At 49.6% G+C, this 19,617-nt stretch overlaps 1 protein-coding gene across 1 annotated transcript in view; it reads left to right on the top strand.

The window, feature by feature from the left end:
* The first annotated feature begins 2,856 nt into the window (after window positions 1-2,856).
* SNCB (synuclein beta) overlaps window positions 2,857-19,617 on the top strand; it is a 223,585-nt gene continuing 206,824 nt past the window's right edge. The window contains exon 1 of the mRNA XM_069651475.1: window positions 2,857-3,422. The gene's annotated coding sequence lies outside the window, so the exon portion shown is untranslated. The remainder of the gene's footprint in view (window positions 3,423-19,617) is intronic.

The raw sequence follows: 19,617 nt of genomic DNA, 5'->3' as shown, positions 1-19,617 counted from the left end.
AGCCTACATTAATTAACCAATTCTGGGTCTCCACCAATAATCTCCTGTATGCATGAGGTCATAACCAGAGTGCTTTGCTACCGAAAATGTAAAGGGGTGAAGCATGTAATAGTAAGGCCCACCCATCTTCATGTCTGTTGTGGATCAAAGGGTCTCTCTGGTTCATTGAGCTCTCTGTGGTTCCTGATTAAAGCGTCAGGTTGCCTTGGAAGTTGTGGCAAGAACAGACTTTCTGTATCCATCAAATCCCATACTCCTACCCTCTAAATGGGGTCCCCCTGTGGGGGTTGCCTACTGTAAACACATAAACAAGACATGACAGCTCACTGTCATTGATCGGGCAGGAGCTGGCTTAAGGTTGACACAGTGCATATGAAAGGGGTGTTGGGGTTTCCTTTCTCCTTTGTTTTAGCCTCTGCAGCCAGGCACCATGTGGGCCTGTTTGAACTTTCTCTATTAGTATGTTAATTGCCACCACCATCTGCAGAGGGTAAGCAAATGGATAGGGCAGACCCATGGAGCCTTTGATAGTTAGGCTGGCCATGGCAGGAGGAAGGTTTTGGCCCTCCCCCCTTCTGAGAAGCATTGTGTACTCCACCAGTCAGAGCTCAACAAAATATAACAGCAAAGACTGCTCCTGTAGGCTGTGTCAACCCAGAGTACACAGGTCTAGGTGTATGTCGTGCAGTGAGCATAGGAAAATGTGTACGGATTAGCCCCACACATTTTCCAGAGGTTGATCTACCATCACTCAATTGCATACAAAATTTCAAAAAAGCCCAGGTGAGTGCACACCCACGTGCGGATGGTCCAATTCCTCACAATCTGTCTGCTCTTGTCAGATTTCATTTATAGCTCTATGATGTCCACTGGTGTGTGCAGACATCCGTCCACCATCTCAGTGCGAGGGTACATTCAAGCAATGTAATATTTGCAAGCTGCACCATCAAGACCTAGTCCAAAGTTAAAACTCCAGGATCTCTCCATAAAAGCACAGGTTAACAGCTTGGTCTCCAGCACATTTTACCACCTGAACTTGCTGGCCCAGCTTCGCCCCTTTCCTAATAACATCAATTGTGCCACTATTGCTCGTGCTGTTATAGGGGCCAAGCTGGACTATTGTGCTAGTCTCCTGCTTGGCATCGCTAAGGGAGAGTTCTCCCCGCTCAGGTCATCCACAATAATGTGCTACGTGTAGTGGAAGGGCCAACTGCCAAAAGGGCCCTGCATTGGCTCCCAGTGTGCAGCAGGATTCTGTTTTGCATCGACTGCATTACACATCGATGCCTGTTTGGGGAAGGGCCCAAGTATCGGTCCAATGGCATCCCATGGTTCCCAGCTCATAGAACATTATGTTTTAATAACACCTTCCTTCTAGCAACACCACAGACCAAACTTGCATGTGTGGCATTTGGGTCCTACCCACACACAGCCCCGAGACTGTGGAACACTCTCCCCCTGGATTGGAGAGCTTGTGCATCAATCGCCAGCTTTAAACGAGGACTGAAAACCATCCTATTCTGCTAACTTCCACTACCCCCGATACTGCCTCTGAATCTAGAACTCCTTTATGTTAATTGTCTGTCCTGTTCAGCATCTTTATGCCTTCGGACTCACGTTTCGCGCTATACAAATAAAAATAAATAAATAAATGTGGTGTGGTTGTCTATCGTCTCTCATACACCTGATGCGGTATTGGGATGATACCTGGTGTCCCACATAGGGCTCGTCTCCTGCTGTTCCAGTACGACGGAGGTGAGGGGGGCGGGAGCCAGGGATGACATGTCCACCTGCTCCTCTACAGTCTTTTATGACTGTGGTTTTCTGCAAGCAGCAGGTACCCCGTGATGAATTTGGTATTCTGTAATTAGACCACCCCATTCCCCGAGGGTGGGCAGTGTGGGCTTCACCGTCAGCTCTGATGATGACTGTGGGTTGCTCTGGTGGGTGCACCCCTCTCTCCGGGGTTGTTTTGTTATTCTGTGGGCTGCCCCCTCCCCCCGCCCACCCTAACGATTCAAGCTTCAGTCAGAATACAATCTCTGTACCACAATGCATTTGGGTTGCACTGAGGAGGCGGAGTCACTGCCCCGCCCCCACACACCCCTCCCCCACGGACTTCTCTCAGCTGCAGCCGTGTCCCGTATGCGGTATTTTGGTTTCATCGAATAGAACCCCCCCCCACCCCCTCCAATAATGGATTTGGGATTATGCACGCTGATGCCTCCAGTCCCCACCGATACACAAGAGCCACTTCTGATGAATAATGTCATGGATTTTGAGGTCCTGCGAATCCTCAACCCCACACCCCTGAATGATGTCCCCTTTCCTTTGCACGTGCCCCCCAATACTGCGGTGTATTCAGGTTTCTGAAAGCGCCCCTCTAATTCTCCTCGGATAAAGAGAATTGCAACGAGCCCCTCCCCCACATGTTCGGGGGCAGCCCACCTGCCCGTCTAATGCTGGGTTTGAATGCATGTGCGAAGGCGCGCCGCCTATCTATCTAATGATGATGTGGGTGTACACCCCCCCAACACCGCTCCCGAGCCCCCGCCCCTCCCCCATAATAGCCCTACGCCCTGCTAATCCATCGCGGGTATTTCTAGGCGCCTATGACAAACGCCGCCGTCCTCATTCCGAGCACATCTCACCCCAGCAGTGATGCCGATTCTATGTGTGGGTGGGGGAGGGGCCTGGGATGGGGATGCCACAAGCGCAGGGTCATCCACCGTAGCCACATGAAGGAGAAAAGGTCAAGGGGAGGGGGTTTTCTCTTCTCAATTCAGGGAGAGAAAGAAAAAAGCAAGAAGGAGCGGCTCGACTCCTTCCTTCCCAACACCCCCTACCCCCACCCCAGGAAAAGGCAACTGGGAGGGGACCAGCCTCAGCCGGCGCTGATTGCTGCGACGCCGCTGATGAAAGCCGGCTTCCACGCTCCTATAGGGCGCCCGTCCGCAAGGAGGGGGCGGGAGGAGGCGGCAGTCGCAGCGCCGTGCGCGGATTATCCTCACCCCAACCTCAGCAGCAGCAGCAGCAGCGCGACGGGCAAGCGGAGCGTCTCCGAGAGAAAAGGGGGCACACGCCGGAGGCAGAGCGCCCGTGACCGCCGACTGCCGCCAAACGCAAGGGTGACCAACCGGCAGCCCGCCCCCCACCGTTCCCAAAGCCTGGCAGCAGTCAGCAGGGAATAATAACCCGCCTGCGCCCCCCATCCCAACGGAGGACAGCGTCAGCCGCCGAGGACGCAGCCATCGTGCCATCTGCTGCCACACGGCACCACCCCAGAGCCAGCCCAAGACTACGAGCAAGCATTAACCGGGGCCCAGCGGACGCAACCGGTTGCCCTCCGCCGACAGAGGCCATCCAACCACCACTGGAGGACGGGGCCTACTGCGAAAGGACACCCCCGACGCCCATCAAAGGTAGGACACCCCACTACTACCAACCCAATCACAGACACCTGTCCGCAAACAGACGCCCCAATGCACAGCTACGAACAGGTACCCACCACCAGAGCCAGCGAGCAGAGGTCACCTGCCACCCGCTTGCCAGGCTCTACAAGCGATGCTCTGGCGGGCAGAGGCTTCGTGCCATGCTCTTGCCGGGCTCTTCCAGCAATGCTCCTGCGGGCAGGGGCCACATGCCACCTGCTTGCCAGCGGGCCCTTTAGTCTCCCATGCTCCATTGCAAACCTATCTCTGACAATCTGAGGCACGTGCCCCTTACCATTGGTGCAGTAGTTCTAGAAGGCATTCCAGCCCCTCAGTGATGGATTAAGGGGTTCACCCAGCACCCAGATGTCCTGCCAAGACTAGAGGCACGGCATTGGTCGAGGGCGTCTAATGCTGATGGGGAACCAAATCAGAGGTGGCCAAGTCTGGGGATCGGCGGGTCCTAGCTCAAGCGCATCATGCGGAGCTTGGGAACTACGATGCTGTGGCTTATGGGTTTGATTCCCTGGTTAGACTGACTCAGCCTTTCATCATCCAGTCCCACGAGTGGTTATTAATGGAATCGCCATTTATCACAGCATTTGGGAACCAGAAGAATCTGGTAAAAAGCACCATGCTAGTAACCGACACATTATTATTCGAAATGTTATGGCCCAGGTCTACAGAGGCCCAAACCAAAGGTTGCCCCAGTTTAGAAAGTCCAAGCCTAGAAGGCTGCCCCCTTGAGCAACCTTTTCCTTGACGGTACTAGGCGGAAGGGAACCATCGTGTAAAGGGGCCCAAACCTTCTTGCGACCCAGGCCTAGACGAGCCAAAGTCAATCGTGAGATCACGCATAGAGATGGTCAAGGATTGGAGGGGCCCAGACCTATAGTGACCCATCTTACAAGTGCCTAGAGTCTAGGGGGGCAAGTTTAGAGGGGGCCATAGTCTATAAGGGACCCAGCCTCAGGAGAGGCCCTAAACTAAGAGTGGCACACAGCCTACTGGAGGTTGAAGCCTAGAAGTGGATGAAGAAACAAGGGGTTTAGGCCTAGCAGGGTCCTAGATTAGTGAGGGCCCAGGCCTCAATGGCCATAGATTTCGATGCACCCTAGCTTACAGGGATCCAAGACTTAGAGAGAACCGCACAATGGAGTGTGGTACCGTACGCCACTCTACGGACAAACCTAGGAGCTCTGATACACTGGTGGTGATGATTTGGCACCATGTATAAGCATATTAACGTAACATAGCACAGTGAGTGCCCAACCTGGGAGGGGGCTTAATCCTAGAAGCCTACTTTAGGATGATGCAAGCGAGGCCCTAGTTTAGGGGGTCCTCAGCCTTGGGGCAATCATATGATGATGCAAGCGAGGCCCTAGCTTAGGGAGTCCTCAGCCTTGTGGCATTCATAGGATGATGCAAGCGAGGCCCTAGCTTAGGGAGTCCTCAGCCTTGGAGAGATCATATGATGATGCAAGCGAGGCCCTAGCTTAGAGAGTCCTCAGCCTTGGGGCATTCATAGGATGATGCAAGCGAGGCCCTAGCTTAGAGAGTCCTCAGCCTTGGGGCATTCATAGGATGATGCAAGCGAGGCCCTAGCTTAGGGAGTCCTCAGCCTTGTGGCATTCATAGGATGATGCAAGCGAGGCCCTAGTTTAGGGCGTCCTCAGCCTTGGGGCATTCATATGATGATGCTAGCAAGGCGCTAGCTTAGAGAGTCCTCAGCCTTGGGGCAGTCATAGGATGATGCAAGCGAGGCCCTAGCTTAGGGAGTCCTCAGCCTTGTGGCATTCATAGGATGATGCAAGCGAGGCCCTAGCTTAGAGAGTCCTCAGCCTTGGGGCAGTCATAGGATGATGCAAGCGAGGCCCTAGCTTAGAGAGTCCTCAGCCTTGTGGCATTCAGAGGATGATGCAAGCGAGGCCCTAGCTTAGAGAGTCCTCAGCCTTGTGGCATTCATAGGATGATGCAAGCGAGGCCCTAGCTTAGAGGGACCTCAGCCTTGGGGCAGTCATGTCTAGGGGATACAATTGAGGCCCTAGCTTAGAGGGACCTCATCCTTGGAGCAGTCATAGGATGATGCAAGCGAGGCCCTAGCTTAGAGGGACCTCAGCCTTGGGGCAGTCATGTCTAGGGGATGCCCACCATAACCTTCGTGGCTGCAAACCTTGATGGGTTCATATATTGAAGTGACTGAAACCCATAGAGTGGTCTAGAGTAGGCCCAAAACTCTGAAGCCATTGGACCAAATGCATTGAGGTGACACAAGACTAGATGGGAACAAGTCATTGCGGGGAGCTGACCTAGAGGGTGGTTCCAGCGTAGAGGAGGCGCACCTAGAATGGGGCCAAGCATAGAGCGTGTACAGACCTAGGGGGTTCAAGAAAAGCAAGTGAGCCAAGCCTAGATGGTCCACTCCAAGAGTATTCCCAAACGTACAGAGGGCGAAGACTAGTGGGAACATGACATTAGATTCCCAACCCCGACAAGCCTCCAGGGGCAAAAGTAGAGGGGCCAAACCTAAAAGTCTCACAGGGCTTCAATCCTAGAGTGGCCTAAGCCTAGAAAGGACATAGACAAAGGTGTGGCAAGGACTGCTCACACAGAATCCAGGTCCTCACCAAAGGATCTGATACTGACAGCTGAGGAGGGAGCAGGCGCACATAGATGTATTTTGTGATCCCATGTGGCCAGGGGGAGCCCACACAGAGAGTATATAGAGGGCACCTGAGTAGTCATACTGCATTTTGAATAGATGCTGAAGACATCTGGGGCCAGTGTTGAGACCCTACCCTAAACAGACCCATGACTCACTGGGGCACAGAGGTTGAATGCCTTAATCTAGAGGGGTCATAAGCCTGGGTGTGGGTTATTATTGCTGAATGTGACTGTAAGAAGATGTCGTGGGGTATTCATTTAGAATGCCATGGCTTGCAGAATCCCAATAAGAGGGCACCATATAGCACAATGAAGGACTTTTCATGACGGGAGGAGAATGGAAGCAAAAGGCATAGGGTTGCCATGTAGTACTGAGCCTTAAGGGCACAGTGTGCAGAACACAGAGGTGAACTGATGTGTGGCCTGCATTATAGTACTTGAACGCCCACATTCTCCTACCTCCATCAACATATGCTTTACCAACCCGGGCGTATACAGGTGGGAACCCACCCTAAACTGGAGGTTCTCTCTTCCTACCACAAGGATTCTACCCCAATCCCAACCAGTTCCCCTTGGCACCCATCCATCTGAATTCATTGTGGATTATTGAGGTGGAGGGCGTGCACAGGGTTAGATGTTTTGGGGTGAAGTCTTGTTTTCCGCTTCTCTCCGTTGAATGGGCAATATATGCAGGAATATGCATGGAGCACGGACACAAACCTGGGGATGGGTTTCCTGGGCACCCGATTGGTGAACCTGGAGCCAGCTCCGGTATTATGAGAACATCCGGAAAGCACAGGGGCATCTAAGCGGGTGAATGCATCTGAGGACATCAGGTCATATCTGCGACGGATTCCAGGGCAGGTTCTGCGGGATTGGGGCTGAGATTCATGGATGTTTCTGAGGGATTGTGAGCAGGGACTGAGAGATTCAGGTCAGGTTCTCTGATGAAATCACGCCATATTTTGAAAGCAGGGCAGGGGGTGGGATCTGTAGGGGGCGGAAACCAGCAGGGATCTGCAAATGGATGCGCATGGATAAAATCCACCTCTTCCAAGCTCCCCACCCCTCCCGAGGATCTGTCACTGATGGAAAGATCGTTTAGTATTGAAGACAAAATAATTCGGAAGGAAGAAGCGGGTTTCTCGTCTGGCGCAGCGCGCCTCGGTGTTCCTCCTTTCCCCTCTGACTCTGGTGGGATGAGCATCCATGATTCAATTCTCCCTGGTCTGATTTCAGGGGTATTTGCACCTATGGGTGCCTTCTGATGGAGCATTGGCGGCCTGGGTTCCCACTAGTCTACTTCTGCAATTTGACTCTGGTGGCATGAGCACCCACGAGTCGCTTTTCTCTAGTCTCCCAATGGTGGCAGGTGGCACCCATGTGCCTCTTCTCCCAACCTGTCACTGATGATGCAGTCTTCACGTATCCCTTCTCCCTGATCTCTCACTACTGGCAGGGGGCAATCAGTGTCTCTTGCCCGTGATCTCATACTGGTGGGGGGGCAGGCCAGGGGGAAGGGTTAGCACCCCTCTTTCCTTCTTTCCTACATTGGTGGAGAAGGGGCAACCATGTGCCCCGACTCCCGGTGGGATATTGACTGGTCACGGGGCACCGATGGATCCCTTCTCCCGCAGTCTGTCACATGGTGTGTGTCCTCTCCTTCAGTTTGCGATTGGTGTTCGAGGCACCTGTATAGCTCTTCTCCATCTCTGACACAAGTATTTTCTCTCGTGCTTTGGAAATGGCACTAGAACATCCCTGGGGCCCACTGTCTGTTTCGACGTTGATGTTTTTGGCATTCAAGGGTCTCTTCCCAATGATCTGACTCTGGTTGCAGGAGCACCCGATGGATATGCACCCATGACCGGGGTCACCCAAATGGTGCATTCTCTTTCTCCTTTGATCCATCAGTGCTGCCCGGGGACTCATAAACACCTTCTATGAAGGTTTGACATATCTAGTATGGGAATGTTTTGAGACTTGCTCTTGATCTGACAGAGGGGACTGGTGGACCCATGGATCCCTCTTCGGGGTGTGACACTGGTAGCTGAATCGCCTGTGGGTGCTCGCTGTATCCTCTCACCCTGAAGGCCGAGGCGACGGCAATCGCTTTTCCCTGCTGTGACAGTGGTGCAAGGGTTAACCATTGACCCTTTCGCCTGTGAGCCGAAAGGGGTGTCCTTGATCGCCCGGCGTCCCTTCCCCCATGTTCAGTGCTACTGGCAGGAGCTCCCATGGGCCCAGTCACCACCCATTGCTTGAAACTGGGGGCCGGGTCACCAATGTGCCCTTTTCCTTCACTGCTGGATTAAGACCCCGCTGGGGCCTCTAGGTGCTAAGATTTTAGGAACACTTCCTTGGAGCTTGTTAGATTTGAAGCAACTGCTGTCATCTGTCAAGGTTGGTTCATTTTTACATTGTAAATGAGCACCCTTTACAGTGAGGCGTGCAATGGCCCAGATACTGGTTGGAAGGGCACCCCTGCCAGAAAATGTGTTGAATAATGAGTCAAACTGATGCCTTTTGCAGCAGACTTTTCTGAAGAACATTCCATAAAAAGTTTTAGGATTAACAATTTTGAAGCGCGATGGATGAGGTATTATGACATGGTGCTATATAAAACAATAAATACAAATACATGGCTGCCATGTCCGCCACCATCTACAAAAGCATTGCTAAGCGGTGAACCGCGCACGCGCCCATCAGAAATGGTGCACCCAAGAGACACGCCGAGTGCTCAATGGGCAACACATGAGTGTGTGCAAACCAATAAAGCAGTACTTGATGGCGCGTGCCACGGTCACACTGTGAACACTGGCAATCATACAGCGGATGTCAGAAGATATGCCCCCCGTTTCTAATATTTTCCCAAAATAAATGGCTGCACCGCTGCACACATATCCAGTGCTCACACGCACCTTATGCCTCTCTCTCTCTCTACTGACTTGAACTTCGGTTCCCGAGGGCGTTCAACCTGCCAGCACCTTGAGATCATACCAATGGTACCTAAGGCACTATATAAATGCAAAATAACATAACATAACATAAATATTGTGCAATGCATCATAGCACAGCACTGGTCTCGTGGGACAGTGGTAACATAGAATGACCGGAATGCAGATAGCAAAACACGGACTGGATGAGCTACTCACACGTGTCAGGAGCTCTTCTCCTGCTTAGAGATAATCTGCTCCCCACTTTCCCCCGCCTGGCCCTGTGAGTCCAAGTAAAGTAAGTCACATGTGTTTGTGAGGTGAATTAGCTTTGCTTTTACACAATCTGCCCTTCACCTATTGGGTAACATGGGTAACGAGCGCTCCATTGTGCCAACTCTCCCAATATCACACTGACCCTGAGTCATTTGGAGCACGAATGAAGATTCCTGTACATTGTCCCGTTAATTTCTCATATCGCATTTGATAGCTGACTCCATGCCATTAGGATCATAACTAACCAGTGTGGGCTTTCTAGCATGTTGCCTGTACGGACTTTTAGTTGTGTGGTTTACTGCTGCAAGTTTGATCTCGCACGTGCCAGCATGCAAGGTGGCATTGATTAAAAGGACATGCATGTGCTGCGGGTTTCCATTGCCTTTCATTGACTTCATGAATAATATGCTGCAGGCCTCGTCGATTTCTATGCAGCGCTCTGACTAGCAGGTGAAAGCCAAGGAGCATGTCCAAACGTTGTCAGGATGTGACTGAGGCCCAAACAATTCCCAGAGGAATGTGGAAGGTCCTTTGATGGCTTTTCAAACAACCTGGCAAGGGCAACAGCTCCAGACATGGGTCCCGTGCCTGCTGTGCCTAGAAACCCAATCTACTTCTCACTGATGAGGCTCAACGATGCCGAAACATGTCTAGGGATGCTTGTGGTCCTGGGCAGAAGGGATGTGACCAAGCAGTTTGGGCTGGACTGCCACTTTTGGGTTGGGATAAAACCTGATTTGCACATGGTCTTTCCCCTTTCTGTAAGTGCTTGGCAGCCTGAAGAACGGTGGCCGGGAGGGTTGCCCAGAGCAATGCCAGAGTTTAAGATTAATTCTAAACCTTCCAGCCATTACATCTTTTGTTTTGGAATAGAAATGTCAGGTAATGTAAACCGTGTTCAGGTTGGGGCTTTTGGGTGCTCTTAGCATTGGGAGAGGGGGGTGGGGGGTGCCTATGCTTGTACCAAATGTGTCTATTAGCACTGCTTCCCAGATCTGGCACTGGTAGCAAGAATGCCCCTTCTGCAATCCAACACTACTGGTGGAGGTGCCCCTCGGTTCCTTCTTCATCAGCCTACTAATGACCCTGCAGGCACTCATGGGGGCACTTCATGTTGTGGGACACTTATGGGGGGAGAAATACTCATGGGTCCTATCTCCACTGGGGTCAGAGACTGGTGGGGGGGGGGGGAACCCAGCAAGCTCTTCAGATCGATGGAACACTTGCCACAGTAGCGCCAGTTGGCTGCTGAGGATAGTAGCACCCATGGGACCTGACGCTCTCAGCTGATAGCGTTGGTAGAGCACAGAGGGGTCCTTCCTTCCGCGATCTGACATCCTGGGGTCGACATTGGATCTGAGGCACCCAAAGATTACTCAGCGATTCCTTGTGCCCTCTGAGAATGGTTCTGGGGACACTTATGGGGGTCTCTTTGATGGTCTGACACTGGTGGTAGGGCAATAACGGGTCCTTTTTACTGATCAGTCAAAGGCGGTGCTGGACCCTTTTTATCTTCTTTTGCTTTAATCTCATACTGCTCACAGTGGCGCCCATTGCTCGCGGCTGCATGTTTGGACATTGATAGTAAGGGAACATTTATTTTATTATTTTCACTTATAGGGTTACTCCCATAGCTGTCTACCCCCTGACCTGATACTGGTGTTGGTGAAAACCCATGTGGAGGGTCTTCCGTGTGCACATAAGCGCCCCAATTTATCAATCCAATTCTGATGACTTGGAAGGCCAACGTGCTCCCTCTCTCAATCCAAAATGTGTGTTATAGGCAACCCTTATGCCCTTCCCCTTTTATGAAACACTGGTGACAAGCACACCCACAGGCCCCTTCCGAGACAGCGTGACATCATTGTCATGGCACGCGCCAGTATATTCTTGTTTGGACATCCTTTCTCTGGATGTCTGCCTCTGGTTGCCTGGTCTTCCACTGATGGTGGAGCACCCATGGGGTACAACTGCCTCATCTGACACTGATGTTGGGTGGGGTGACTCCTTGATGTTTCCAATTCAGAATGGGCCTCATGGCCACCCATTGGTCTCTTCTCTCTCCTGTGACTCTGAGGCCCGAGGCACCCATTGTTGCCTTCCTCATGGTCTAACATGTCTGATGGCAGCAGCCACGGGCCCCTCCTGTGTAATCCGTCACTAGTAACGGGGGTAGCGAGGGCTCTTTTTCCCTTATCCAACAATGGTGACTGCGGTGCCCGTGGGTTCCTTCTACAGTGGCCTGACACAGGTGGTCGGGTACCTGCGGGTATTGTCTCCCGGGTCTCAAGCCTGGGTCACTCATTGGACTTTGCATCCCAGGGCTTGTCGTCAGGCTGCCCATGGATTGCTTCCCGCCTGGCCTGAGCCTGGTGCCAGGGCAAACTACGCATCTCTTATTTCCCAGTCTCCTACTGATGCCAAGCACACATATAGGCCACTTTGCCCCTGGATTGCCAGTGGTGGTGGAAGTGGGGGTGCACATGGGTTGCCTTTGCCCATGTCTGGCTTTGGTGATGGGGCTCCATAGGAAGCTTCGCATATGGGCTGGCACTCACAGTGGGGGGCACACATCATCACCTTCCTTCCGATCCAACATTAATGGCAGGGGCAGCCAGGGGCCGTCTCTCTGATCTGTCATTGGTGACAGGGGTCCCCGGGGCTGACTGGCTCTAATCTGATGTTCTTGGAAGGGACCTCCATTGGGCATTTCACCAAAATCTCACAATGGACCTGTAACTGTGAACTGAGATTGTCTCAATAGCCCCCCCCCCTTGGATCCCATCAATGGGGTGGGGGACTGCTGGGATTGGATACAGTGCGGGAGGGGGCACCACACCTCTCTGACATTAATGTATATGTGTCACTTCTCCATAATCCAAAATAAGTAACAAGCGCAGCCCTTTATCTACATCTGACGGTGGCGCTGATTGCCTCGTTCTATAGTAAATTCTCTCCAACCCAACTCTGGTGGCCATGTCAGGACTTCATTGGTCTCTAGTGGCGAGGGGGGGGGAGTAGGTGTCACCAAATATGGCTGACCAGCTCCCTAGCAGTTTGTTTATCACCACGAAGTCAAGGATAAAACAAAAACGGAGCACTGAGCCTCATCGGTACCACAGCAGAAAAATGAACTCAGAAAATAATCCACGTAATGCCACTATAAAGTGCTAATCCTATGAGGAATAACGTATTGTCTCTGTTAAGTATGTTTTTGAGAAACCATCAAGCACATCATTGCCAGATTAAGTTATGTCTAATTAGCACATCATCGACAATTGCACACAAAACTATTAGGCCCATCATTGCCAGTTTACATTAAACCCGTTTAGCAAACGACCTCATTCCCACTTAGCAGAACATTGGCAGTTTCCATTATGTCCAGTCGCTGGACCATGGCAAATTTTACATTAAAGTCACATCATTGCTATTTTATATTATGCCGTGTTTTGTTCATCATTTGCAGTCCCTGTTAGAAGAGGCATTGCTTGGGGGGGGCTAAGGGGGCTATAGCCCCTGGTCTTTTGATTGTAGCCCCGGATAGAATCTCAGGAGCTACAACCAAAAGGCGAGCTAGCCCCCAGTCTTGACAGTTCAGTCAATGCTAAAATTCACCAGGCGGAGGTCTCCATCAATAAACACACTAGTAAGTGAGTTCAACAATCATTTATTGCAATACAAAACTTCCGCGGAAGGGCTGACTGCAAGATACATCATAGGGATGCTATCTAGAGTGAGCTACTAACATTACAGTGAGCAGGCTCTTTATAGGAAAACGTTTACATTGAGTCTTATGACTGGCGCAAAGCCCAGGCACGTCCTGACATACAGTTTCCTGCCAAAACACTTTTAGCTGTTATTCCAGCCCTTGCGGTGACATTTTACAAAGGCCGGACATTGCAAATGGTCATTACTCATATAGCTTATCTAAGCAAGTCCAAATATCCTTCAGGATGCACGTGTAATCTTTAACATGCGTGGTCGTAAAAACAAGCTAATTCATCACATTTGACACAGTGGGGAATTTGCAAACTACACATATCTTGCCGCGGTAGTGATAATAATATCCATTCATGGGCTGCTGGACAATAGCAGGACATATCTTTCACAGAATGACGCACAAGCTCTAACACAAGTTCCCCTTCCCACATATCCCAGAGAATAACAACTCCGAATATAGATACGCTTTATGCTTATGTTTCGGGAAAGAGTGCGGATGCTAGCAATCATCATTCATAGAGGAGACCCCAGGGTCAATGAATGCATGCTGACTCGCACGGCAGCTTTAGACAGGACGTGAAGTGCAAGAGTTTTAACAGACATTATTTATGTAGCCTTTACAGGAAAGGAAAACAGAGGGAAATTCCTAAGCCTTTGAGTAATATCTGTTCCAGGCGAAAACCCTGGGCCTCGTGTGCGGACACAAAAGCAGTTGGTTTAACATGGACATAATGCTATAACATGGGCAATGGGTTTAAGTCTTGCTGAGGCAAAGAAACATGACAATTACATGAATTTGGTATTTACAAACGACCCTTTTGCGTCAGCAAGACTTTATCAGTAATACACGTGGTTTAGTTTGTATTCATTCATTCTTTCATTGTCGTCGTCCGACACATCAATCTTCTGCAACCCCTCAATTGCCTCCTCTAACTTTATCATCTCGTTGGTGGTCATGGCATTAGTTGGTTTGGGTGCCAGTGCTCCCATCATTTTCCTGCAGCAATCTCCTATGACGGACATACATAAGGGAAAGCACTGAATGCAACAGCAGCAAGCAGCTATTAATCCTCCTATCACAAGAAGAGGGGTGAGGAGCTTCCATCCCCAGCTCCGTAATAGATCCCAGAACCAGGATGTCCCATCCCCAGGCCCAAATTCAGAATGTATTTGAGCTGCTATATTATGCATTTCATCGATCCCTTAAAGATATCAGTGCTATAATCAGGTATAAAAGTGCAGCAAGAAGTGCCAATTATTTTACAAGCCCCTCCTACTTCTGCCAGCATTGTGTCTAATACTAGTCGGTTTTGTAATGCGACCATCCGGACTGCTTGTACTTCTTTAGTGAGGTTTGCCAGTATGTCACCGGTCACATTTAGTTCCTTTTCTACTAATCTAGCCAAGTGCCTAATGCTTCTGGAATTCATAACTATTCCCATGGGCATCACTATGCCCTTTAGGAAATCAAAGAATTCATCCCAAGTGGTGTCTTCTTTAGTAATAACACCTCTTTTCCTTCGCTGGTAATCCCGTGTACCCATTTTTATTCTCTTTGCCTTGGGTTTTAAGTTCACTTCCTCCACAGATTTGTAATGCAAACCCAACATTACGTATCCAACGGTACATCTACCTTTCCAATAGCGGGGTAACCAGAGGTATGCTTCCTCCCCGCAAATAAACATTTCCCCCTTAGGGGGACTAAAGGGTGCGGATATACTATTCAAATCTACTATATTCTGACAGTTGTGTCTACCCATGAAAACAGCCTGAGCATGTGTCATGTTTCGCTGGTAGCAAAAGGGGGCCCTACGAACTATATTTTGTACAGGGATTGGGTGTGGTAGTACTGCTTTGTTGTCTCTCATATAGTCGGTTAGAGGAATCATTTGTATTTCTTTAGATGGGCAGGAAATGGATCTATTAAGATATCTAGTTACATTGGGTGTTAGAGGAATATAAATTCCTCCCTGTATTCTAGTCTGAGTGCTTGTCTCATTTTTCCTATTCACAAATGTGAGTGTCACATTTTCGGTATAGTTTTGGGAGGCACGCAAAAGATAATCTCGCCAAGGCACGCATGTATCACTTGTAGCAGGAGTCGCGTACCATTCGGGTCCGCTTTCATGGCTATGGGGAACATATGTACATATGTAACAGTTGGTTTTATTTAGTATCTGGTTTGTTTCATTCATCCATGTGAGGATGCTATTCCTAGGGTGCTTTTTCCGATACTCCTGATCTATATGGGGAATAGTTACTAGTTTTGGTGTTGGAGGCTGAGGCGTGGGAGGCAGCAAATTATGGGCAGCATAAATATCATGGTGCTCAAGGTACCAGAGGAATATTGCGGACCCTACTGTTATAACAATACAGACAAGGGATAAGAAGAGCTTTTCCTTTGGGGTGCATGCATATCTGTCAACTCGTGGACGCCTCTGCACTGCGTCCTCGTCATTCATTGTAACAACCTGTTTTGTTCCCTCGCACAGGGCTAATCCCAAATGGCTGAGTTCCGGAACTTGGCCGTTAAATGTCACACGTTATATATATATATTATATATTTACACAAAAATGTTCAAAAAGTCCCTAACAATTACCCTAACGGTGCCGTCCGTTCATGCGCTAGATCGCTAGGGTTGCACAGTATAACCCGTCCTACAGTCACCGCTTCTGGCACCTTACCTTGACACGTCTCGTTGAGGCTATTTACTACCCTTGAGGGGACGCTGAGGCCGTTTCATCTGTGTCTCGGTGGGGCTACTTCATACCCAGGAGGGGCTGCTGAGGCCACTTCATCTGTGTCTCAGTTGTCCTTTGTTTGTTCTGACCCTTTACCAAGTCCTTTCTCAGCCAGATGTCAGAGTTCAAACAGGCAATCAATGTTGCTTCCTAGGGCGTAGGTGATACCTGGGAGTGTCCTCCGTAGGTTCGGCTGCGAAGTGGTCTGTGTCCTTGGTCGGGGGATGGACTATCTGAGGTGGTGCCTTTTTAAGATGGTTGGCATGGATCCACGTTTTGGGGCCAGCAACCTTCACAGCAGTTTGCGTCGCCAGTAGGACCAAAAATGGCCCCTTCCAGCGGGACTGCAGGCAATTGGTGCGATCAAAACTCTTCACGAGGACGTAGTCCCCTGGTTTGATTGCGTGGCCTTCTCCTTCCAAAGCTGACGGGGCTGCGTCTTTCACCTGTTGATGGATAATAGACAGTTTATGCGTGAGCTCAGCACAATAATCCCTCAACAGTGGTTGTTCAATATTACCAATAACTCTTGGCTTTGGGATGGACCATGCACTTGGAGGGCGGCCCATTACAATTTCAAAAGGGGACAATTTGTGCGTCCCCTTTGGAGTGGTCTGCATACTCAACAATGCCAAGGGAAGGGCTTCTGGCCACTTCAGGTTCGTAGAGGCACATATTTTTGCCAGTTTGTTTTTCACTACGGCATTCGATCGTTCAATAATCCCAGCACTCTTGGGATGATAGACGGAATGGAATCGCTGATCGATACCCAAGGCAGTACATACACACTTCACAACTTGACCTGTAAAGTGTACTCCGTTGTCGGAATACAGAAAGCTGGGCACTGTGTACTGGGGCACCCAGTATTTCAGGATGCATTTAGCTGTGGAAATAGCAGTGTTGTCTCTTAGGGGGTAAGCATCCATCCAACCAGAGAACCCACACCTCATAACAAGACAATATTCTAATTTAGCAAATGGTTCCAGTTGTATGAAGTCCATATACACCACCTCAAATGGCTGCGTAGGAAGTCTGCTATGACCTGCTGGTACTTTCACAGATTTGCCCACATTATGCTGGAGGCAGACAGCACACTGTGCTGCCCATCTCCTGCAATAGGATCCAATTTTCCGGTTTTTCCATACTTTGCTCAGAATGTCCTCCATTGCACCTGCATTAACATGGGCATTCCCATGTGCCATATCGACTACCATGGGTAAATAACTGTCAGGGAGCAACCACCTCATTTTGATTTTGTCCAGCCACACCCCTTTAGGAGTTTGTCCATTGTTACTGTCTTTAGTCCAAACTATAATTTCGCAATCTGCTGCTTCCTTTTGAATGTCCTTTACTATCTCCTCAGGGCCCTTTTCCAAACCGCCCTCATCCCCTTTCCCTTCCACATTCCTGTGCAGCATGTTACACTCTGGAACAGGCAATTTACAGTGTTCTGCAGCATATTTAGCCACCTGGTCTGCTAAATCGTTCCCCTGCCCCACAAAATCTACCACCTTTTTATGGGCGGAGCATTTCACTATAGCCACCTGGGCGGGTTCAGCCAATGCCGCTAATAGTTTGTTTATCAAATTGCCATGTTTTATTTTTGTTCCATGCGAGGTAAGAAACCCTCGCTCTTTCCACAGTAGACCAAAATTAAAGGCCACGCCATGTGCATAAGCTGAATCCGTATAGATGGTCACAGCTAAATCTTTACTTAATTCCAGAGCCTTTGTTAATGCCCTTAATTCTGCAGCTTGCGCTGATAACTCGGGTATGCGTTCCATATGGACAATTTCACTTTCAGTTGTTATTGCGTACCCAGCCACTGTCTCCCCACTTTCCAGTTTGTAACATGAGCCATCACAAAATAGAATCCCATCACCTCCCTCTAGGGGAAGGTCACTCAGATCGACCCTACCTCGGGTCTGTTCATCAGTGCGTATAAGGCAATCATGCATGTCTTGATCTCCCTCCCCACTCGGCAAGGGCAAAAGGGAAGCCGGGTTCAAAGTATTACATCTCATGATAGTTACATTTGGTGCAAACAATGTCAGTTCATATTGCGTTAAGCGGGCAGCTGTGAGGTGCTGGGTCTGAGTTCTATTGAGCAATACATCCACAGCATGGGGAACTCTTACAATGACGGAAGTTCCCAACACTAAACCAGCGCTTTGCTTAAGAGCTACCGCTGCTGCAGCAACTGATCGCATACATGGGGGAAGCGCTGCAGCCACGCTATCCAAGGTTCCAGAAAAATAAGCACAAGGCCTTTGCCTTCCATTTTGTTCCTGTGTCAATACAGATAGGGCACAACCTTGCTGTTCATGTACAAAAAGAGTAAAAGGCTTGCCGTAATTGGGTGTCCCGAGCCCTGGGGCACTGCACAATGCGCTTTTCAGAGCATCGCAGGCTTCTCTCATTTCTTGCGTGCAAGTGAAGGGTGTCTGATCCTTTTCCGTTTTCAAACATTGTAACAGGGGCTTAGCTATCAGGGAGAACTCTGGGACCCAATGACGGCAATATGAGGTAATACCTAACAGTCGTCTCAATTCTTTAAAGGTACTGGGATAGGCCATTTCCTGTATTAACCGTACCCTCTCAGGTGACAGTAATCGACCCTCTGCAGTGAGGACATATCCCAAATAATCAACCTTGGCCTGTACATACTGCATTTTCTTAAGCGACACTTTGTGGCCATGGTATGCCAAATGCTGTAACACAATCAGGGTACCTTCTTTACAACTTAATTCAGTATCTCCACAAATGAGAATATCATCCACATATTGTATGAGCATCACACCAGAGGATAACAGAATTTCATCCAACTGCTGTTTTAGTGCTTGGCTAAAAATAGCCGGGCTCTCTGTGTAACCTTGGGGTGCTCGACAAAACCTGTATTGTCGCTGTGCTAATACAAAGGAGAAGAGGTATCTAGATTCTTCAGCTATGGGTATGGAGAAAAAGGCGTTTTTTAAATCCATGACACTAAAGTGAGTGGCCGTGGGAGGGACCATAGTGAGAATACTTGTTACACTAGGGACAACTGGATACCTGGGGTCCACAACCTTATTAATTCTCCTAAAATCAATGACAAATCTATACGGGGTCACTTCATCTCCTTTCTTATGAACCGGGAGAATCGGGGAGTTACATGGGCTGTCATCACACTCTTCAACAACCCCAAGTCGCATTAGATCCTGTACAATCCTTACCAATGCTGCTTCCCCTTCTGGAGATATTTTGTACTGCGGGGTTCGGGCTAGAGGGACCCCATGTTTTACCTTGATCACAACAGGGGGAATGTTCAAAACACCTACATCATTACTACCAGCAGCCCAAAGCTCTGCGGGCAGTTCCTGTAACTCCTGTGTTCCTGTGGCAATGGTTCAACCAAATAACAACCACCAATTTTGGATTTACATATGGTCATACGAACGCCTGTTGGGGAACAATAGATAGTCGCATTTAAAGCTTTGAAAAGATCCAACCCAAGGAGGTTCTCGGGGCACCTGTTAGTAAGTAACCATTTGTTAGTCAATTTCACTCCACATATAGATGTCTCAACTCTCTGGGACACTGGAGTACATATGGGTTCCGCACCAAAGCCTACGGAAACTTTGTTTTCACCCAATAGTGGAACTGAGGGGACGGCCTTGGCGTCAACCGAGCTGTTACCTGCTCCGGTATCGACCAAGCATCTAACGGTGGGGTGCTGTCCTATCTGCAATTTAACATACGGTCCTTTCTGGTCTATAGGAACAGACACCATCTCCTCAGGTTCACTAGGGGCGTTTCAACTCATTGCTGCTGTGTTATCAAAGAACATCATTCCACTTAGTTCATCCTCC

The sequence above is a fragment of the Ambystoma mexicanum genome, chromosome 3p, assembly GCF_040938575.1.
Source record: "Ambystoma mexicanum isolate Mex_15411 chromosome 3p, UKY_AmexF1_1, whole genome shotgun sequence".
Lineage (NCBI taxonomy): Eukaryota > Metazoa > Chordata > Amphibia > Caudata > Ambystomatidae > Ambystoma > Ambystoma mexicanum.
The sequence above is the reverse complement of the archived record's forward strand: the minus strand, read 5'-3'. Positions and strand labels throughout refer to the sequence as shown.